The sequence below is a fragment of the Pelmatolapia mariae genome, linkage group LG2 (assembly GCF_036321145.2).
Source record: "Pelmatolapia mariae isolate MD_Pm_ZW linkage group LG2, Pm_UMD_F_2, whole genome shotgun sequence".
Classification (NCBI taxonomy): domain Eukaryota; kingdom Metazoa; phylum Chordata; class Actinopteri; order Cichliformes; family Cichlidae; genus Pelmatolapia; species Pelmatolapia mariae.
Window position 1 is genome coordinate 38,013,992 of NC_086228.1, and position 21,681 is coordinate 38,035,672.

The 21,681-nt window shown below is 41.8% G+C and overlaps 1 pseudogene; it reads right to left on the reverse strand.

Moving 5' to 3' along the window:
* Positions 1–71: 71 nt before the first annotated feature.
* Positions 72–190, reverse strand: LOC134646531 (5S ribosomal RNA; annotated as a pseudogene).
* Positions 191–21,681: the final 21,491 nt, after the last annotated feature.

Sequence of the window (21,681 nt, forward strand, 5' to 3'; positions counted from 1 at the left end):
GGAAGAGCCAGGGATCAAACCTTCCGATCAGTACATAACCTGCTCTACTTCCTGAGCTGCTGTCATCCGAAAGCTTACAGCGCCTGGTATTCCCAGCCGGTCTCCCATCCAAGTACTAACAAAGCCCAACCCTGCTTAGCTTCCAAGATCAGATGAGATCGGGCATGCTCACGGTGGTACGGCCATAAGTACGAAGTGTCCACAACTATTTACTCTGGAGGAAGCTGTAAAACTTTGTGAAAGGGGTCGATGAGTACGTGAAGCTCACTTCGGTCCAGTGACGATGATACTGAGGTCAGCTGTTGAGAATTTCCAGAACTTTCTCATCAAAAAGCGCTGCTGTTTTTGCTGCTGCTAGCTACTGTTAGCTGGTGAAACTAGCGTTGTTAGCGACTCAGATGCTTAGCAGAAAAAGAAAAAAGAAGAAAAAACTGTGATGTGTAAATTTAATCAAACTGTTTATCAGAGGGTGACTTTTAGGACGCTTGATCCTAACATTAGCTGGCATAATGTTAGCTCATAACCAGCTGTTGTTTGACCAGCTCTTGTCAGCTGTTTGGAGAGGGAGGGTCGCATGTCTGATGTGTTTTAAAAAATCTGTAACTTCCACAATGTTTGGAATAAGTAAATATGTTTATAGATGTTTTCAGCTATTAGAGCTTTGACTTTATTTCATGAGATGAGGCTTGAGGTGAGCAGGACGAGAAAGAAGAGAAGGAGAAATGGATAATAAGATATAGAGAATGAAATGAAGAAATGTACAAATCAGAAATCTGAATTTACAACATTTTTTGCTGCATTTAGGTGTTTAAAATATTCCAATAGTTTCAGAATTATTGGAGATGTAAGCCTTCTAATAAAATTCTGTCGAGGGTTAATAATGATGCCTGGCAACAAGGGACGAGCATCAGAGACCTGCTGAATCTGAAATGAATCGGATGGCTAGTCATCGAGATCAGACCAACGTACTGCATGCACTTATCCTCCTCTCCAGAGCAGAGCAATTCAGACTGAAAACTTAATATGAAATTACATTTTAACATTGGACATTTAATGTCAGTGCAACACAACTGAACACAGCATTATCAAGAATCAAGCAAAAGACCTCAAACCATTTCTGCGCGCCTCCTGAAGCCATCGCGTCTAACCTTCTGCCCACGCACAGAATCTGAGCGCAGCCAGCACAGATCTGAATCTGCTCGCTGTCACATACATGGTCTGGATAGTTGATGAGGCTGCAGGGGAGAGCTGATAGAGTGCTGCTCTTCACTGACACAGCTATGTGGTGCAAACACCAAGTGAGACGGCCCAAGTATCACGGAAAATCCCTGAAACAGAATCATTACAGCAAATGGCAAACAGGGCTACCCTCGAAATGATTCAAAACACATTTAAATTGAATGAAAAAGAGGTGTAACATAATGAAAATATGGACTAGAGATAGAAAAGTTGTTTAAGTGAAGTCTTCTAAAAGCCATGTTCATAACCAGCATAATGAATTGGTAACTGTATTCTTACAAAGTGAAGAAACTAAAGACAATAAAAGGTGCTGTGGGAGCATCTTGGTTATTAAATCCAATGGTGCTGATTCTTGCTCAGTATGTGGGTGTATGATGGCTTATGTTAGAGTGGTGGGGGGACCTGGCAGAGCAGGGCTCTATTTTGGGAGTCTTTGGCATGAAAATGCTCAACCTCCTCAGGCTTATTGCTTCTTGTGAAAATGTGTCTTATCTACAATGTGGATTTAAATGACAGGACAATGATAATCAGCTCTAATTTAACACAAATAACAAAAGTTTTGGTTATGTGCACAGACACAGTGGATTTTTACATCAGTATGAGATCCAAGTGCAAACTCAGCAGTAATTCAATGGGTTTTAAAAAAGGATGGCACACCAACATTATGCTGAAAAACTCAAAGTATAAATATCAGAGCTTTGCAGTGACCAGATCAATAATCCGGTACATTCCTAAAAAGTAGGAAGGCACTGGCTAGCTTAGCAACACCAGTATTGAACTACATATGAAATTTACTCACTGTTTCATCACAGAAGACTGAACGCACTGAAGCTTAAGATGAGCTTCAGCAGCTAAATTCAGCATATTCAGACTTTCAATCAATATATTGAAAGATAGAAAGATTTAGAGAATGACTGAATTTATATGAGTCTTGTTTCTTTTCCTTTTCTTTTCTGCAACAAGCCTCTTACCTTGGCCAAAATATGCAGAATGATTCAAAATTAAAACTTTTCAGCGTTCTCAGAAGTGTACAGTACATTCATGGAAGTATATAAAAGTGAGACAGGAGCTACTGTGGGAGAAATAATTATTTCATCGCTTGCTGAATTTGCTTAGTTACAAATAAATGTTTCTGGTAATTTCATCTTAATGGTTAGAATCAGAATATCAGCCAAAGATCCAGACAAAACACATTGCATAAAAGTTATAAATTGATTTACATTTCAGTGAAATAAGTGAACTGTGACTGTTGGCAACCGTTGCTGGCAAGCACAGCAGTAAGATATTTTTATCGTTAGTCACCAGGTTTGCACCTCAGGAGGGATTTTGGCCCACTCCTCTTTACAGAATCTCAGAACGCTTCAGGTTTAGGCTGCAGCTCCCTCCACAGATTTTCTTTATGACTCAAGTGTGGAGACCAGCTCAGCCACAGCATGACCCTGACGTGCTTCTTCTTTAGCCAGTCCTTTGTTACCTTTGCAGTGTGTTTGGGGCATTGTCATGGTGGAAGACACATCCACAGCCCTCCCATGTAATTTTGGTCTGATCCACCACCCTCCTCATGATCATCTTCACCATATGATGGAGGTCCAGAAAAGGGCATTTGATGCCCACTTTATATTTCTTCTATTTCCAAATTATATTACACATTACACCAAGCTGCTCTTCGTTGACTTTAGCTCTGCTTTTAATACGATACTCCCTTACAGATAGATAGTAAAACTGTTGGATATCGGACTTCCTCCTACCGCCTGCTGCTGGATCAGAGACTTCCTGTCAGACCGTGTACAGAGAGTTGGAGTAGGGCTTCATCTTTCCTCAGCCTCAACACCGGCTCTCCACAAGGCTGTCGACTGAGTCCCCCACTGTACACTCTGTACACACATGACTGTGTCAGTACCCACCCAGACAATGCAGTCATTAACTTCATAGATGATACCACTGTGATGAGGCTCATCTCTGGGGGAGACGAGCTGAGGTTCAAAGGCTGTTGGATTGGTGTGAAGACAACAACCTGGACCTTAATATCACCAAGAGTGGGTAGTTGACTTTAGAAGGAGGAAGTCTGAGCTGCAGCCCATCAGCACCAATGCTTGGAAAGCGTGTCCTGCTTCAAATTCCTGGATGTGTACATAGACACAGACCTCCAGTGAAGCTCAAACATTTCAGAGGTTGTAAAGAAGGCCCCACAGCATCTCCTCTTTCTGAGAATCCTCCAAATGACCCGAAGAGGGAGCTGCTGATCATCTTCTACCGCTGCTCGTCTGAATATGTGCAGACATACGGCATCGCTGTGTGTTTCTCCAGCTGCACCATGGCACACAAAAGGCCACTTCAAAGGGTCATAAATATGTCTCAAAAAAGGCATTGGGCATCTTCTTCCCTTCCTGACGGACCTCTACAGCACTCGCTGTCTCCTGAGGGCCCGCAGCATCCTACGGGACTGCACACACCCAGGACACCGGGTGTTTAAGCTGCTGCCGTCTGGCAGGAGGTTCAGGCTGCTGAGGTCCCAGACAAACAGACTCAAGGACAGCTTTTACAACAGGGCAACAGCCCTGATCAGTGCTAACAGCTGACCTGACTGGCTACCTGCCTGGACTTTTGGAGGGGCAGTAATGTGCAATAAACATTTCCACTTTAAAGTTTATTGTGTTATGTTTAGTCGTGATTAGCTGTGGCTAGTGCCGAAGTGGGACAGTTTATCAGTTTCATTGTAGTATTGTACTAAGTATGAATGTGCAATGACAATAAAGAGTCGTCTTGTCTTATCTTATTATCACACCAACTGTTTTCAACTTCTCACTGAGGTTCTTCTGAGGGTGCTTGTAGCTCATTCGAGCTTTTGCAGGTCTACAATCTTGTCCATGACATCCTCTGACAGCTCTTTGGTCGTGACCATGGTGGTGGAGACACTGGAATGGAAGACATGAATTCTGTGAACAGGTGTGCTTTTTACACAAGTTCAGAACTGGAGTATCTATGATTGATTGATTGATTGTAATTCTGTGTTGCAGCTGTGGGGGGCAGAATTCTGGCTGGGTTGTAGTGAATAAAATTCTTATACAGTCAAGTAATTTTCATGTCGTTGAGTGAAATAATAATAACTTTCATGTAATGTCTTTTGTTTGATAGTCTGTCTCTCTGTTAAAATTAAACTACCACAAAAATTAGAGGCTGTTCATTTCTTTGTAAGTGAACAAACTGGCAGGGGATCCAGAAATAAATCTCCTCCCCCCGTGGCTTTATATGGAGAAAATACAAAGTTGCAGCCCTAGTTTGTGCAAGTCATAGGTCACAGAGGTATCCGTTTGTTTCTCTGAGTGTACAGCTAATTGTTTTGATAGTATTCTCCAAATTTTGAAAGACCCTTCCAACCGTCTATATGAAAAAAAATACTGTTTGCTGCACAACTGAATAAAATAAATCATCTAGATCAAGCCAAAAATGCTGAGGCAAAAAGAGAGAAAATGATGATAAGACAACAAAAAGAAGAAAATTGCAGACATTTGTGACAAAGTATCAGATTTCTATTTAAGAAACTTCTGTCCAACTTTCCAGGTTTTATAACTGATGTCGTCCTCTGCCCCTATGATCCCTACCATGAAGAGCAGGATGGAATTTCTCCCCATAACTATTCACTAAATTTAAATAAACAAACACATATAAATTGACATATTTCACACCTCCTCCACACCAGGAAAATTACACCAGTGTGTAGAAAGGCTTAATTTGAGCAAGCACATAATCAAGTATAACTCTCCATATGTAGAAATATTCTCCTGTTGCTGTGAGATCTAAATTGATGATGAAAGTAAGCCCCAGAAACTGCATATTTCCATCCATCCATTCACTTCTCCTTTTCAGGCTCGCGGGGGGCGCTGGAGCCTATCCCAGCTGTCATAGGGTGAGAGGCGGGGTACACCCTGGACAGATCGCCAGTCTGTCTCAGGGCTAACACACAGACAGACAACCATTTGCGCTCACATTCACATCTATGGGCAATTTGGATTATCCAATTAACCTATCCCCACAAACTACATGTCTTTGGATTGTGGGAGGAAGCCGGAGTACCCGGAGGGAACCCACGCAAACACAGGGAGAACATGCAAACTCCACACAGAAAGACCCCGGCCTGATGGTGGAACTGAACTCAGGACCTTCTTGCTGTGTGGCAACAGTGCTAACCACCGTGCCACTGTGCTGCCCGAAATTGCATATTTATTTTACTCTGATTGTCAAGACATATTTTGATACCACAGTGTACTTACATTTTTCTTTATTTGTAGGGGTGGAGGTCAGGGTTTAGGTCAGTTCTCATCAGTGGGTTAGAGGCACAGACTTGGTGCTTAATAACCTGAAAACAGAGTCTGAAGACAGAAAAAATAAACTTTGTAGCAGGTATTTTTCTTTGAGCCAACAAAAACCACGGTCCAGGCGGAGTGATGCAGCCTTGGGTGTAATCAATAAGTCCACCAGACAATATTTCAACAGTACTTGTAGCACTGAGGTAAACGCTGCGTGTGTGTGTTTGTGAGTGTGCAGATGCTGAGATTACAGAGCTTGCACTGTATGTATATGACTGCCTGAATGTGTACAGTCTGTCTGTGAGCAGCTCTTTGTAATCTTCTCCCATGGAATGCAAAGAAGTTATCTTTTTGTGACAGAAGAAAAGCCCAGCGCAGGGAGGAGGTGCTCGAAATTCTAATCTCCCAACAGTTTGTCGATAACGCTGCTGGCAGCTTCACGGCCCATTCTGCTCACAGCTCCGTCAATTCAGTAATCCCAGCACAGGCCACCATATTGCCCTGTCTCTCCCTCACACACACACACACACACACACACACACACACACAGTCACCTCTTCACTTTCTTTTACTCCTCACTCATCAGGAAGCACAGGTATAAAGAGGTTGTCTCTGTTTTGTGAAACAAGAACTCTGTGTGCCATCCAGTGTGTGACTATCTGCTTTTGCCATGATGCACCGTTCTGGAGGGCATATGGATCACATGGTTAATTATGGATTATGTGTCACTTATTCATCTTTTTCACTGCATTTAAGATTATTGCTAGTAATGCAAATTCCAATTGGATGATGCCAAGAATCCATTTTTTATAGCATAATTTTGCATATTACAAATGACACTACATATTATCTCTCAGTTTCTGTATATATATATATATATATATATATATATATATATGTGTGTATATTTTATATTTTTATAGATTTTTTTCTCAGACCATGTGCAGAGAGTGGTTCCTCTAGATCACCCATGTTGTCCTCCAACACGAAAACACAAAGAGGACCAATGGCTTCAGGGTATTTTCCTCATGCTCCCCACTGTCTGTAGTGAGCATGAGGACAGATAATTCGTAGACATTGTCATCTGTGAACGTTATAGTCCATAAAGACTTCTGCCTGACCTCATCCATCACCATTGCAAACAGGAAGAGGCCGATCCAAACCCAACCATAAACCCTGCTGTCACTCCTACCACAAACCAAACAACACACCCTGAACTGATACTTGTTGCACAAAACTTTGAAGCTTTTTTTGTGGCTATTCAAGGCTCAGTTTGCCTAGTTAACCCTATACTGTGTTTACTACCCAGTTATATCCCAGCCAGCGACACCACGTTGCTGTGAATTGCTTGCAGTTCTTCTGGAGTTCTCTTCCTGTTAAAAGGGAGTTCTTCCTGCCCACTACTGACAGTTACTTGGCCATAGGAGAGATTTGCTTGAAAATATAAGGAAATATAATAATTTCAAAAATAATTTGAAATGATTGTTGTTATAAACCGGCACTATACATATATATATATGTATATATATATATATATATATATATACATATATATATATATATATATATATATACATATATATATATGTATATATATATATATATATATATATATATATATATATATATACATAAATATGGCTTGAGAACAGTGTCAACATTCACCTGAGATTTTACATTAGGATTTTCAGATTTCTCAAAGAAAAACATTAACTTGACATAACAATTAAAAACAGACTAAAGAATATTTTATATTTCAACAGGATTGTCTTTGAAGAGTTTGGAAGAACCTCTGGAATCAGCAGAAGTTTGAGCAAATCTTCTGGGTTATTGATAGTTCAGAATTTCTTTTTTTAAAAATGAAAGAAATATGAGAACAAATTGCCTGTTTGATGTTTAGAAAACTAAGGGGTTGTATGTAAGTCAGTGAAGGTTTTCATGCACATATGGCAATAAAAAATGTAGATGTAGAAATGTGAATGTCTTTTCTCTTTTTGGATTTCATCAGTGTAGTTTTGCATACTGTAGCATCATGAGAGATGGCAAGCAAAAAAGAAAAAGCTTAAGAAGTGGCGAGTGTAGCGTTCCAGCTATGAAAGAACCAAGTAACCTGGAACCCTTTTTGACCTTATTTTTGAAAGAAACACATAAAGCTTGCAAAGGAAAAAAAGCTTTTGAGTTTGTAGGAGTAGAGAGACTAGCCGACCGCCCCACTAAACGCGTCGCACAGAGCTTTTAGTCCGAACGTAATGGCATTGCATAATGGAATCAAAGGGTTGTGGTGCAGGTCAAAATTGTGCTTGAGGCTGCACTTGACAACTTCAAGTCCAATTGAATGTGGGAGATATCTTAAATTTCAAAGGTTTAAAAGTCTTACTTGCATTATGCAGAAATCATTAATGGAGAGCACTGTGCTCTTTGTCTGAAACTCTATCTTCTAAATGGCATGTGGGCGAGGGCAAGTTTCTGTACACTGCATTTATTGTGTGAATATCTGTCTTCAAAGTTTCCATGTGCTTTAATACAAAAAACAATGTCTTTGTCGGATTATTAAACAGCATCCAAAACTCTGCTGTTCTGATGGATTGTTCTGTTTTTGAAAGTGAGAGAAAATAGTAAAACTCTTTGCTGGGACTAGGCTCATGTTTTGTTGTTTATTTTGTTAACCGTAAAAAATGAATTTGAGTTGAGTATTGGAAGAAAAAAAAACATGAAACTAGCAAATATTCGTTGAGTCAAGTTAACTTTTGGCAACAGCCAAACAACACAAACACCAACAGCAGCTCGATGCACTCTCAACAATAGAAAAGAAGAACAACATGTTTGGTCAGAGAAGGTATTTAAAGATATTTTGTATGCAGGCTCTAAACCTGGTTCAGTTCCAGAGTCCTGGGTCTTGGTTGCTCAGAATCAAATGGACTGCAAGCCATCCATCCATTTTCTTCCATTTATCCAGGCTCACAGACTCCCTCTGGGAGAAAACCAAGGCCAGGCGAGAGATATAATCTCTTCAGCATGTCTCAAGCCTGATGCCATGTGCCAGTTGTGATACACCAAGGCGACGTCCCCATATCTACTAACACCTGCATGTGTGCCAGACAAAACCTGCACATCAGCACTGGTGTAGAGCAGCGCTCTCCAACCTTTTTTGCACCACAGACGGTTTAATGTCAGACAATATTTTCACGGACCGGCCTTTAAGGTGTCGCTGATAAATACAACAAAATAAAATGATACGACGAGACAAAAACTGTGGTGTTTTATAAATATAATAATAAGTGAATTCACTGTGTAATTGTAGAACTTTATTAGCAGCGTCCTCCTGAAATGCACCTACAACATTGAGAGTAACATCCTCCTCTCTGCCCCTTAATGCTCTCTGGTCGCTATGGTAACGCGTAAATATTTCTTTCAAAATAAGACACACAACTACAACACAGGAAATGACCCAGGGAAACCAAGGTAACGATAAAAACCCTGAAAACCAGGAATTTCACACCAGAGCCTCAACTCTCACGGCCCGGTACCAAACGGTCCCTGGCCCGGGGGTTGGGGACCGCTGGTATAGAGTAGGCATCCAACCTTTTTGAAATACACACATACGGCACTTCCTCTCAAGCACTGCACATCACACAAAGTCACTAATTATGCTTAATCTTAATGTTTTTACCAACTGGCCTTGTTTCTGTGTTAGAATAAGTTTTGTTGTCATGAACACAGCAGTTTCAGCTCTGTGGCCTCTGGGTGGCAGGCTCTCGCTCAGGGCAGAAGCATGAACAGGGTGTTGTTATAAGTGTGTACTGTTCTTAACAATGTTGTGGGTCCTCCTGATGACCCTGGTGCTGTAATGTCCTATAGTGATGTGAAGGTTGTGCAGTTTGTTTTTCACTTGCTGGAGAGCCTTCCTCTCCTGAGCAGTGTCAAAGTTCCCGAGGATTTTAGGTGCCGTGCCATATTTCCTCAGCCATCGTAGGAAGTGCATCTTTGCTGCGGTTTCTTCAGATGCTGCTGGGTGTTGTGAGATCAGGCAAGATCCTCACTGAGATATGTCAGCAAATGTTATCATTTTCATCCATTGTCTACTGTACATACTCATCAGTGTGCATTGAAGCGTGCTGCCTCACCTTCATCCTTGGATCAATAATCATATTCATGGTCTTATCAGCATTTACAAAGAGATTATTTTCCTGATAACAGGAGAATACAGTGATTGGCCCACTGACTCTGTTGTTCTGTGAACTTGTCTGGGAGTCCACACAGTCATACATGGAGTATACATGTATAGCAGTGGTCTATCGTATGGTCTATAAAACATTTCATCATAGTCATTTGACACCCCGATAGTATCACTACATACAGCATGTTTGCAGTTGCAGAAATGACTCCAACAGCCAGGTACTGTGAAAACAAGAACATTACCTTGTCTGATACTATGTAGTAGTTCTGTGTGAAAGTAGTTCGATGACTGAATGATAACAGGTCAGGGGTCGTGACAGCTAAAAAAAACAAAATGGAAAAACACCCTCTGACAATGGATGGGAGTCAGGTAAAAGGACTGAACTTAAAATTACCATTATGAAAAAATTACAAATCTGGCTCCTTGGAACCAAAATATAAAGAAAGAGGGTTCAAAACTTACTATTGCTAGCAAAGCTGCATCTATTAACTGACAGAGTGTATCGCATAGACACCGATATCTGCTAATTAGTGACAATGTCATATATATATATATATTATTTTTTTTTTTTTAACTTTACTCACCAAAACTGGAGCACAGATTTACTGGAGAGTTAAGAGGTCCACTTCAGCAACTTGAAATAAAAATGAGTCCTGGCAGAAAGCTCCCTGCTGCAGCCACCAGTGTTTGCACAGAATCTGTACACCAATCAGGTATAATGGCACGACCACTGAGAGGTGAAGTAAATAACACTGATTATCATGGTGCCGGTTAGTGGTGGGAAATATTAGGGAAGAAGTGAACATTGAGCCAAGGTTCACTGATGCACGTGTCAAAATACCCAGGGCATCACTCGGATGGTCAAGTGCGTGTGTTCTGCTTTCCTGGGGAACAGCTGGCAGCAGAGGCAGTGTGATGCTTTGGTAGGAAACCTTGGGATGCAACATTGACACGTACCGCCTACCTAAGCATTGTTGTAGACCGTTGTTGTAGAGCATTGTTGTAGGTCGCACCCCAAGATTAACTTGGAGTGCGACCTCAGTTGCCAGTTGCGGGCATTGACATCATTCTCAGGAATGATTTAGTGGGATGCAAAGTTTTCCCGTTGCCCGAGGTAGTCGAAACACCAATAACAGACACAAGTGCCTCTGATCTTACCGCACCAAACTGTGTTTCTTTGTTTCTGGTGTACGCTGTGACGTGTGCACAGGCACGCAAATATGGAGAGTTGGTGATTCTCAGTGACTCTTTTCTGTGTGATTCAGATCCACCACGCTCACCAGCTGACTGCGAAGGTACACCTGTATCAATAGAGCTTCAGCCTGATGAGGAAGCCATGATGCTCTCTGTAGATAGAGGGACGCTTATAGAAGCCATGCACGGTCCATTACACCTTCTATAGGAAAAGTTTCTCTTGCTTAAGCATCAACCAAGAGAAAACATTCTGGATTACATTAGTTCATTTAGAGAGAGGCTGCACGATGCCTGCAATTTTGGTGCATTACCGAAGGCTCAAGTCAAAATGAAAACCAATTTACTGGGTTAATAAATGGTTCATTGACTGAATGTATTGTTAATTGTGATCACTGAATTCAAGTGTTCCAGTCACTTGCATGGCCACAGGTGTATAAAATCAAGCACCTAGGCATGCATACTGCTTCTGCAAACATCTGTGTGGTGATCATAACCATGTGGCTCCACTGCCACTGTATCTGCAAGTGGGCCTGACACCTGATACCATCTATTTACTATCATTTTATTATCACAGCATATGGTATTTGCTCAGACTGGGCCGTGATGTTCGGTCTCTGCTCCTACATGCCCGTCATCACCAAGCTTTCACATGCTGAATAAGTGCAGTGACCCTGACACAAACTCAACCCTGCAGCAGTGCATTAATAAACGGTGAAAAACTTAATCTTTTTCTCTTATTGTAAGCCAATGAAAAATGCTATAAGTTGTCGTTCAGAATGACGTTGTCTACCTGCTCATGCTCTGTGTTGCCAGCTGACAATTGACCTCACAAAATAACTGATTTTCCAGCACAGTAGCTTCCCTACTTTGACACAAACAAGCTCACACTGACTGCTATCATGGCTTATGAAGGGCTATTCTGTTTTCTTGTGATAATAGGGCCTGCACTGGAAAACAAAGATTGCCATTTTCTATGCTAAACATATTTTACACTCCACTTGCTCTCTATTTGGCTCAGCGGTTCATATTTTGTAATATATTCAGACTGCATCGTGAAATAGGAGCCTCTGTTTCTCAGGTGATCAAAAATGCAAACTTTGATTCAGCTACAGCTTTGGCATTTTCTAAATAAATCTAACTCATACTAGCTGAAACGACTTCCTTTATAGAAGTCTATGGAAGCAGCGAAAATGAGCTTCCTCTGAAGGGTGGCTGTCCTCTCTCTTAGAGATAGGGTGAGAAGTTCGGCCATCCGGGAGGGGCTCAGAGTAGAGCCGCTGCTCCTCCACATTGAAAGGAGCCAGCTGAGGTGGTTCGGGCATCTGAAAAGGATGCCTCCTGGGCGCCTCCTGGGTGAGGTGTTCTGGCTATGTCCCATGGGAGGTTTCCCCAGGGCAGACCCAGAACACACTGGAGAGATTATATCTCTCAGCTGGCCTGGGAACGCCTTGGTGTTCCCTGGACAAGCTGGAAGAGGTGGCTGAGGAGAGGGAGGTCTGGGCTTCTCTGCTTGGACTGCTGCCCCGGCGACCCGGATAACCAGAAGAAGATAGATGGAAAAGTCTATGGAGTTTATCCCTTGTTTTAGTCCTTTCTGTTCTTCTATGACACTTCTATTGCTCCCAGTACTTAAACTTGTGAAATAAGGCAGAGCACATAAACATGCCATCAAACAATGTCATTTTGTTATTTAAGTTTAGGTTACCTCAGTGGAGAAAGAATCGCTCAGGACACTCAGATGTAAGAATTAGAAACATTTACTTGCTACACGGTGTGACGTGCAGTGCACAGCATCTTTACAGATTTTATTATTACCCCAACTCTGAGGTAGTCCTCCTTCACATTTTAACACATGCATGTAAACAGTAGACAGTCAGCATTTTAAAGAAGCCAAAATTATATTGCACAAGTCAACTAGTACTCGATGTGAGAGCTTTTCTAGTGATAATATGATTAGTTTACAAGAAACCATAAGGGCAGAGAAAAGAATGGCTGGGTTTAGCTTTTATTTCTTTTTCATAAAACTTATCCTCCTTTTTTCTTCAAAGTTTTTCAGACGACAGCCTCGTGTGGTCTAAAGCTTCACCAAAACTAATATCAACAAGTGTTGTGACAACCTGTCAGTGTCTCGGTTCTGGGTCATTTTGACCCAGCATTTTCAGTTTCTTATGTTTTGGTATTCTTCTGTATTATGAATTATGTTCTGCTTCCTTTGTTATCCTGTTTTGAATATTATTTTCTATGTTTCCATTTATTCTGGTTAAGGGTTTAGTTCAGCGTCAAGTCTGCGCCCTTGTGAATTGTTTCCTGTTTTATTGTGAAGGTCTGTGTCTCATGTGAGTGTATTCAGTTTTGCTTCCCCTGTCTCGTCTTGTCAGTTACTTCCAGCTGTGTTCCCCACCTGTGTGTAGTCTCCCTGTGTTCCTCTGTGTGTATTTAAGTCGTGTCTACGTGTGTGCTAGTTGCTGGTCTGTCTGTAGGAGAATACACAGTAGGTTCTGTCTGTGAACCTACTGTGTATTCTCTGCCTTCGTATGCCTCTGCTCACCCTCCTTCATGTTCGTGTTCATGTTTGCTGTTTAGTAGTTTAGTTTTTCCCAGTTTAGATTATCTTTAGTTCCGTTTTGCCATTTTTCACCTTGTGCTTTATTTTGCAATAAACCACCTTCACATCTCAGCGAGTGCCTGCACTTGGATCCTCATTTATTTTCTGCACACGGCTCATCCCATTCGCTGTGACACTCAGCTCTCCAGCCCAAATTTGATTTATTCATCACTGTCCAGACTCTTGACAAGTTGTGGACAGACAAAGTCAAACCAGTTGGAGCAGCTGTGCTGTAACTGCCTTGCGGATTTCCATCACTCATATTGTCCAAAGATTTCCAACTTTTCTTTACCAACAATGGCTCCGCCCACTGTAATGTAAAAATGAATCTGGGTATACGCACGGAGGGAACAGGAAACTGTTCTTTCATAGGAATATATTCACATGAACAAGCATTTTAAATTATTTTCCACCTCACACAACATAAAGGCTCAAATTAACTTTACTTGTAGTGACAGCAACATATGCTAAATAATTAAAAGGTAAAAGGTACCATGTGGGTGGCAGGCGAGGTGTCACATCTACCTGTAGATGTCTTGGCAAGCAAACAACACGTGTGTATTTGAGTGTGTGTGGATATGTGTATAGGGTGTGTACATGTTGTAGTTAAGTGATTCATTAGCACTGTGTCAATCTGGACAATTGGTATGAGTGTTGGAGAGCAGAGGATTTGACACAGTGAGCAGTTTTCACACATGAACACTTAAACTGAGATAAAACACAATAAAGATCCAAACAGTCTTTCATGCTGTCACAGTGGGATACAGCTATACATGCACAAATAAGATCCAGAGGTTGTGGGTCTGTGGGCTATGAGCTCAGGGCCCAGCAGGCGTCCTCTGGGCCACTCTTTTGGTTATCACATGTGACAGACAGCCAGAGGTCACAGCGTAAGAGCCGATACGTAAGGCTTGGTGAGTTCATTTTCAAGTGAAAGGGAAACAGAAAGAACAGTTTGGCTACTGATGGAGAAGAAAAATATATTTTTTAGCAGCTACTTTATGTCCACGTTGGGGAAGAAAATCCAACTAAAAGAATATGTTCTTATTGTACCACTTTATTTACCAAAGTTCCTCAATTTCTGTCTCTTTTGGTTTTTGAACCATTTTAAACCACGGAGCAGTTTAAATTGAGACACGGTGTAAAATCTTGTTCCCATCTAACACCGCTGATATTCACTATTGTCTGTGATATGTTCAAAGTGTGAGAAACACTTGCACAAAAGAATTTGCAACAATATCGCACTTAGTACCAATGCAGTTCACTCATTGTTTGGCAGTGGGTAGCAACTCAGTTAATAAGTGGCTGATTTCTGCTCTTGATTTAATCAAACTGAATGCCACTTAAACACACTTAAGACTTGACATTTGTCCTCCTGCAGGACATTAAGTAATGTGTAAATCACAACCACAACATTCTTCAAACGCTGCTAAATATGGAAGTGCATTTAAACATCACATTCCTTCATAAAATAATTCCTCATTTGCTATACCTGCATTCCCGTCACCCTAATGTCCTGCATAGGTCCTCACTCTTTGCAGCACATTTGTGAGAACTGTAAGATCCTGCATCAAGTTGGCAGAACAATGTACGTTTTCTTTTGTTTTTTCACCTTTGGGGGTGTTAAATGCTGGCATTGTAGTGTGTAGGTTCTAAAGTACTGTTGCAGCCCCATGCCTGCATGTTGTGGCTGTCTATATCAAGGCTGTGTGCAGGCAGTATGGAGGACCCAAAGTCTCCTAAACGTGAACTCAAAAGTAACAAAAGTGAAAGTGCGGGCGGGCAGAACACACAGCATAGGATGAGGGAGAATCACAACACAGACCCAGGGAACAATCAGGGAATGGGAGACAGGAGGGAAACACAGCTGGGACAAATCAGGGCTAACGAGACAAGGGAAGCCAAACCAGAAACATTAACATGAGACACGGACTTTCAAAGTAAAACAGGAAACATAAAACGGACACACGGACTTGACAAGAGGATACAGCACACAGGGGAGACAGAGCAACCATGGAACACAGAGACAAAAACCATAAGACAGAACTCTAAGAAAACAAAAGACTAGAAATGATAAATAATGCCAAAGTCACAGTTCAATGATAATGTAAAACTGAAAACTCTGGGTCAACAACCCAGGCACCCTAACAGTCTACTGTCACCCACATTTAAAAACAAAGAGAATCTTCCTTTGTGGCGCTTTTTTCAATCGCTTACAGATGCATCAAGTTCTAAATGTCAGCGATGGGTTTGAATCCAAGCCTCATGAGCGACTGGACAGTTAACCCTGTTCCTTAGACCACACTATCTTATGTGTGTGTTACTGACATTTATTCAGTCAATGAAGTGTAGTGAAGGTCATGTGACTGAATGTAGCTACAGTTCCATCATTCGCTGATTACTACACTAATGTTTTAAAACCTCAAGCTTTAAAACATCATTCTGAACAACTTCGTCTTTGTCCCCGTTTTTGAATGATGGAAAGCAACACCAGCTATTACTATTAGACACATACCCTGAACTATTCTTTGTGCCAAGCTATATTTTTTATATCTGCTTTAAAGCAGGGCATTTTCTCACTAAAGTTGATGGGACTTGACTCAATATTGGAGCCAGCCTCAAATGACCATTTGAAGAACTACAATACAGATCATGACATTCAATTCAATTCAAGTCAATTCAATAAAACTATTGATCCTGAAGGTTGACCCCGAAGGAAATTGGGTTAAGGCTGCCGACCTTTTGCCAGCGCCATCTTACCCTTCCGACCATACATACATTACACAGCATCACATGGGGAAGACAGGTCAGAGAGGTATAACAATGGAAAAGCACAACATGAGGAAAGACGGGGAGAAAAAAAGAACTCCCCCCAGACTGAGCTCCAACAGGGAGATCAGTCTGAGAACAGAAAGAAACACCTCAGCACATGAATCATCACATCTCACAACATAAAGACATAAGCTTGGAAGGCGTTTGGAGGGGGTGAGTGTAGGTCTGTGTCAGTGTACATGCATATGTGTGCGTGTGACTGTGTGTGTGTGTGTTCCGTGTTCAACGGAGAGAAAGTGTCCCTTCACCCAGTTAGGCAAAAGTCAACAATCTTCGGTCGACGCGGGTGACCTTGAAGGAGGGGGAAGAGAGTCACAACACAGTCTTGTTATCTAAGGAGAATTGTTATTGTTGAGCTCCATGAGATGGAGATGGTAGCTGTTTTGGTTAGTGCGAACAAACTGCATCCAATTTTACAGTTGGTCTAATGTCCGTCACAGGTCACCAAGTCTCTCACTTCCCTTTGTACTTCTCCAAGAACTTATCCATATTGCGTTCAATAACACAGTCTTACTCACAGCCCTGCCCATCGTCTATCATGTCGGACAGCCTTGTGGGATTTTGAACAGTTGTAGCTGCTTCTTGTTCTTCGATAAGCCAGGTCCGAGCCGGCTCCAATCAGCCAGAACTCTGTTATCGTGGTTCCGAATTGGTAGATGTCGTTCAATGTCCTCCATCGAGAGTGTTGCCAGACACATGACGCAACCGACCATCGAGTATCCGGCAGCAAACACCTCCGCAGGACAATCGGGCTCTCCCAAGCCCAGGAAGGTGTCAGTTTCATTAAGGGACCAGTTGATTAAATCCATAATTCTTCTTTAGGTTTTTAGAGAACAAGACTGGGAGACTCTCTTAGGGTTAGAGAGTAAGTGAGACTATACAAAAGACATGAGAAGCCAAACAGGAAAGATAAGGGAGACTGCCTGCGACCGCCTCCGTCAAGAGGCAAGAGAGAAGACATGGACCTCTGTACATGAAAGTTAGTGTCTGTTTGAGGTTTTGCAGAGAGGTGACCACAATATTCAAAAGTCCAACTTGTATTAAATTGGACTGTTTTGGATGAGTAACAATGTAGGATCAAGTAATTAAGGGACCCAGTTACTAAGACTTTGTCACAAAGGGCCAGAGGCCTGTACTGGGCTCAAGTGCTGGACCAAGTGCTGAGACGGTTGAGTTACTCTTTTCATTTTGCATCGAAACACAAAGTAACAACTTGGCATGGGAACGTGGCAAAATGTTTAGAGTGAAAACAAAATACAGTTGCGCCTGGCATGAGGTTCATGTCTAGCGAAACTAGCGTGGAGGTCTAAGGCAGACACAAGGCGTGGTTGATAACAAGAGTGGTCGCACTGAGGAGAGAGGACAAAAAGGGGTTAGTGAACTCCTCCAGGTGTTTTAACAGAGGGGTATGGCTTACGTTGCAGGTGGAGTCAGTGGTGCTTTGAGAGGAGAAGGTGAAGTTCCAGGTGAGCGGAGTAGAGATGATGGCTGGCCTGAGTTCCAAGGGGTCCAGTGCAGTGGTGGCAAGAGGGCAGGCAGGAGTAAGATTGGAAACCTTCCAGTTGATGGAACATGAACAGTATGGCCGGGTGTCCGAGTAGTGAGCTGAGCTGAAGAGTGGAGCCGTGAAATGACCACAGAACTGAAGCACAAGAGAACAAGTTAAGTAAATAGACTTGAGACAAAAGCATGGAGCATGAGAGCCTGTTACCAACATGGGATAGTTGATGAACTGGCGGTGAAGAGACGGCAACGCTGGTCTTAAATATCTGTAGCAGATTGCTCCAGATTAGCTCCAGGTGAGGTGATGACAGCTCTGCCCCTGGGCAGGCACAGGAGAACATGGACACATGGAATTTCCCAGCAGCTCATCTGGACTGTGACAGATTGAGAGATAAGTCCATGAGCGCCTGGCAACCACCTGTCATGAGAGAAAAGTGAGTACTCTTTGACCAGGGAAGGTAAAAGTTGTGCCCAGTGCTACAGCCAGCATGATTCAAAAGGGCACAGCTTTCACTTTGAAGATGAATCTCCTCCAACTTTATGACTTATGTAACACGTTGTAACAGTTTCACAGCTCAGAAAATAGCTGGGCAGCATTTGTAGACAAGTTACTTAACTGTATTTAAACTATGACGGTATATGATTATAGCAAGGAGATTTTTTACCAACCAGTTGGGGAATATAAATCTTTTCCTTAGCAATAGGTGCCAGAAGGTCACTTACTGGTCTTTTAACCTGTGTGACTGGGACTTTAGCAGCAACTGCCATCAGCCTCTAGCAACCAGTAATAGCTCGTCAGGTATTCATTAGCAATAATTTCCCCTCTGACTGCCAAGTTACAAAGTTTTACTACTGCGGGCAAGTAAGAAGGAAGTACTTGTAGGCAAACATGAAAACTGCACGTAACTGTGCTAACCTGCTAGCAACCAATCACTAGGTTTCTGATACAGCAACCTCTTTCAACTGATTTCATTCAATAACAGATCTCCAGGAACTACCTCTCTTACATGACAAACTGTTAGGTTGATATTGTTGGATTGTCATTTATGCTTAGAAATATATACTCGTATATGCTTAGAGTTTTATAATCGATTGCATAATGATAGAGGTTTGATCCTTAGTAGTCTGCAAGGACTTCCAGAGTGTTCTGGCATGCACACACATCCTAAGGTCATGAGAGAGGTCGTACCTTCTTTCAGACTTATACTATGGGAGGACACCTACTCTGTATCTGTGTAAGTATAAGAACCCTTTGTTTAGGTGGGCCGCTGGACTCCTGGCACCGGCTTTTTAAGGAGGCATTCACAGGGTCACATCTTGACCCACACACACACACACACACACACACATGCTCGCACATGCATACACACATACAGTGTTTTAACCTTTTGTGACCATAGGGGGGGTTTACAATGGGTGTTGGTGTAAACTGTGTGTCATAGAATAAAAAGGCTGCAAGGAAGAGTGTTTATTTGAAGTTGGCTAGGAGACAGGTGAGCAGCGTTCAGCTCCAAGAGCTTGGGTTCCGACCAGCCTCCCTTGCTAGTAAGTAAAAACCCGGTTCCGTCATTGTCTTGCTTTCTTCATGAGTGATGAGTCTCTGAACTAGCGGGGCTGTTGAAGCGCAGATCCAACAGAAACTTCAATAGCTTTTGTTTGTCTGAATTATTCATCCAGGAGCCAGTCTAAAAAGCTTGTAAAGAAAAGTGTTTGGACTTTGTTGCATACCTACAACTGAGGCAGTGAAGACAGTCAGAAAACAACTACAAGAAGACAGCTCCACCCCTGATCAGCACCTGCACACTGTTAGACCTCTGCCTTATCTCCACATATTCTAAATACAACGAGGGTTTTTACAGAAAAAAACATGGATGTGCCATGGGCTGCCCGGTGTCACCTGTTGTAGCCAACCTTTACATGGAGGAAGTGGAAAGAAAGGCTCTTTGCTCTTTTAAACAAACTGGTTCATCCCAAACACAAAACTCCTAAACAGAAACTTAACAACGTCGTGTAGCTGTAAAGTGTAGCGAGGAAAGCCCAGACCTCTACATTGGAGAGACCAAACAGCCACTTCATGAATGCATGTGTCACAAGGGGGAAATGGACAAGTTTAACTTGGTGGTTTTTTGTTTTGTTTTTTTCATCTTGCATTGGTTGCTGTGTTTTATCATTTTATTTTTTTTAATAATATACAGTGTTTTATTCCTTTGATTCAGATAAATTTAAGGTTACATGTCAATCATTTTATGCAAAATGCAAGCACTTTTCAAACCATGAAAAAAACAACATTTAAATGCAAGCACCTTCAAGAATTTCAACCACCTAAACAAATCCTACAAAATGTAGCACTTTAGAGTAAAGTAACCATTTCATTGTTGAAAATGCATTCTGTGTACCACAAAAGGTAGAACTTGACAAACAAACATAAAAGAGAAAAAAAGGCAACAGTAGGATTTGTTACCACAATATTCAAAAGATTAGAGCCTTGACCCAGTGCTGAAGTCTGGCTCTCTCTGCAGTTATACAATAATAATCATAATAATATATCTGCTGACATGCCATGTTTCTGTTGTGAGAATGGGACCTTCTTCTAACACTGTAGACTATTCGGAAAACTACCTCCATTTGTTGCCTTTTGTGGCATTTTGTTTCCGCTGACAACTTTTAATGGGCTATTTAAGTTTTGATGTCACAACTTTTGAATGTGTTTTTCAATTACATTATCCAAGACTACAGTGGTAATCACTTCCACTTTGAAAACACCACACAAATCCAGTAATATTGACTTTAAGGTATGTCGAGATAACAATATAAGTTTCTCACACACTCAGAGGCAGCTGAGAGAATTTGGAGCCAGATGCGAGTGACAGGGTGACGGATGAGTTTTTTGTGAGACTCACAAAAAGTGACATGTCATTTAAACCACAGCTGATGATATATGACTCTCTGTGTGTCTATACAGTACAAGCGTACATGTGTCTCAAATGACGAAGAGGCTGGTAGATGCACCTTAACCTGAGTGAGACAGAGGTTAGGATGATGGCATAGGCTGTGAATGACTGGCTGCACTGGGGAGAGGCGCATCATCACTTCTTTATGCTATTCCAAAGTAGCTCAGAGTAGGCAGATGTACCTTGTATTTCTGGTTAGGTGCAGTGAGCACTGCTTGCTACTGTCATGTCTTTCACTCAGTAGAAATTTGCATGACAACCTCCTTGGAACACCAAAAAAAGCCCTCATCTTCCTCTATACATTTACATTTATAACAAGCACACTATGAGCTAACTTTCCCAAATAATAATAATGTGACCCACTGCAATATGTAGGGGACACGTTTGGCCTTGACTAACTCAAAATAACTCTGGCTGCCTCCTCTATCCAGCCACAGGTTGACTTTATATGAGTCATTTCAGGTCCCACACACCACAACACTGTGTTATGCAGGACCTGAATGATAGGTGCCAAACTAGCCCAGACAAGGCACACGTTTCTCTGGTACCTGGAAGAAAGGAAAATGCATTTACCAAAGTGCAAAAAGCACATTGACCAGCCATTACCAAATTAAAAATCGAAGCGATCCAGTGGGTAAGTGTTAGCTAGCCATAGCAACAATGTCAGCCGAGGAAGCAGTGTCTTTGTTGCAACAAGTGGTGCATGCAGGTTGTAAAAATAGTGAAAAATATACTATGAATCTATTATAAATACAAACCAGAGCTTGTTCTATCCATTGAGACATGCAACTTACGTGTGATTCAGGCAAAGAAAAGTCAGTTTCAACAGTGTTAGTTTACTTGTTATCCTTGGCTGTTCTAAAAGAAGGTGCT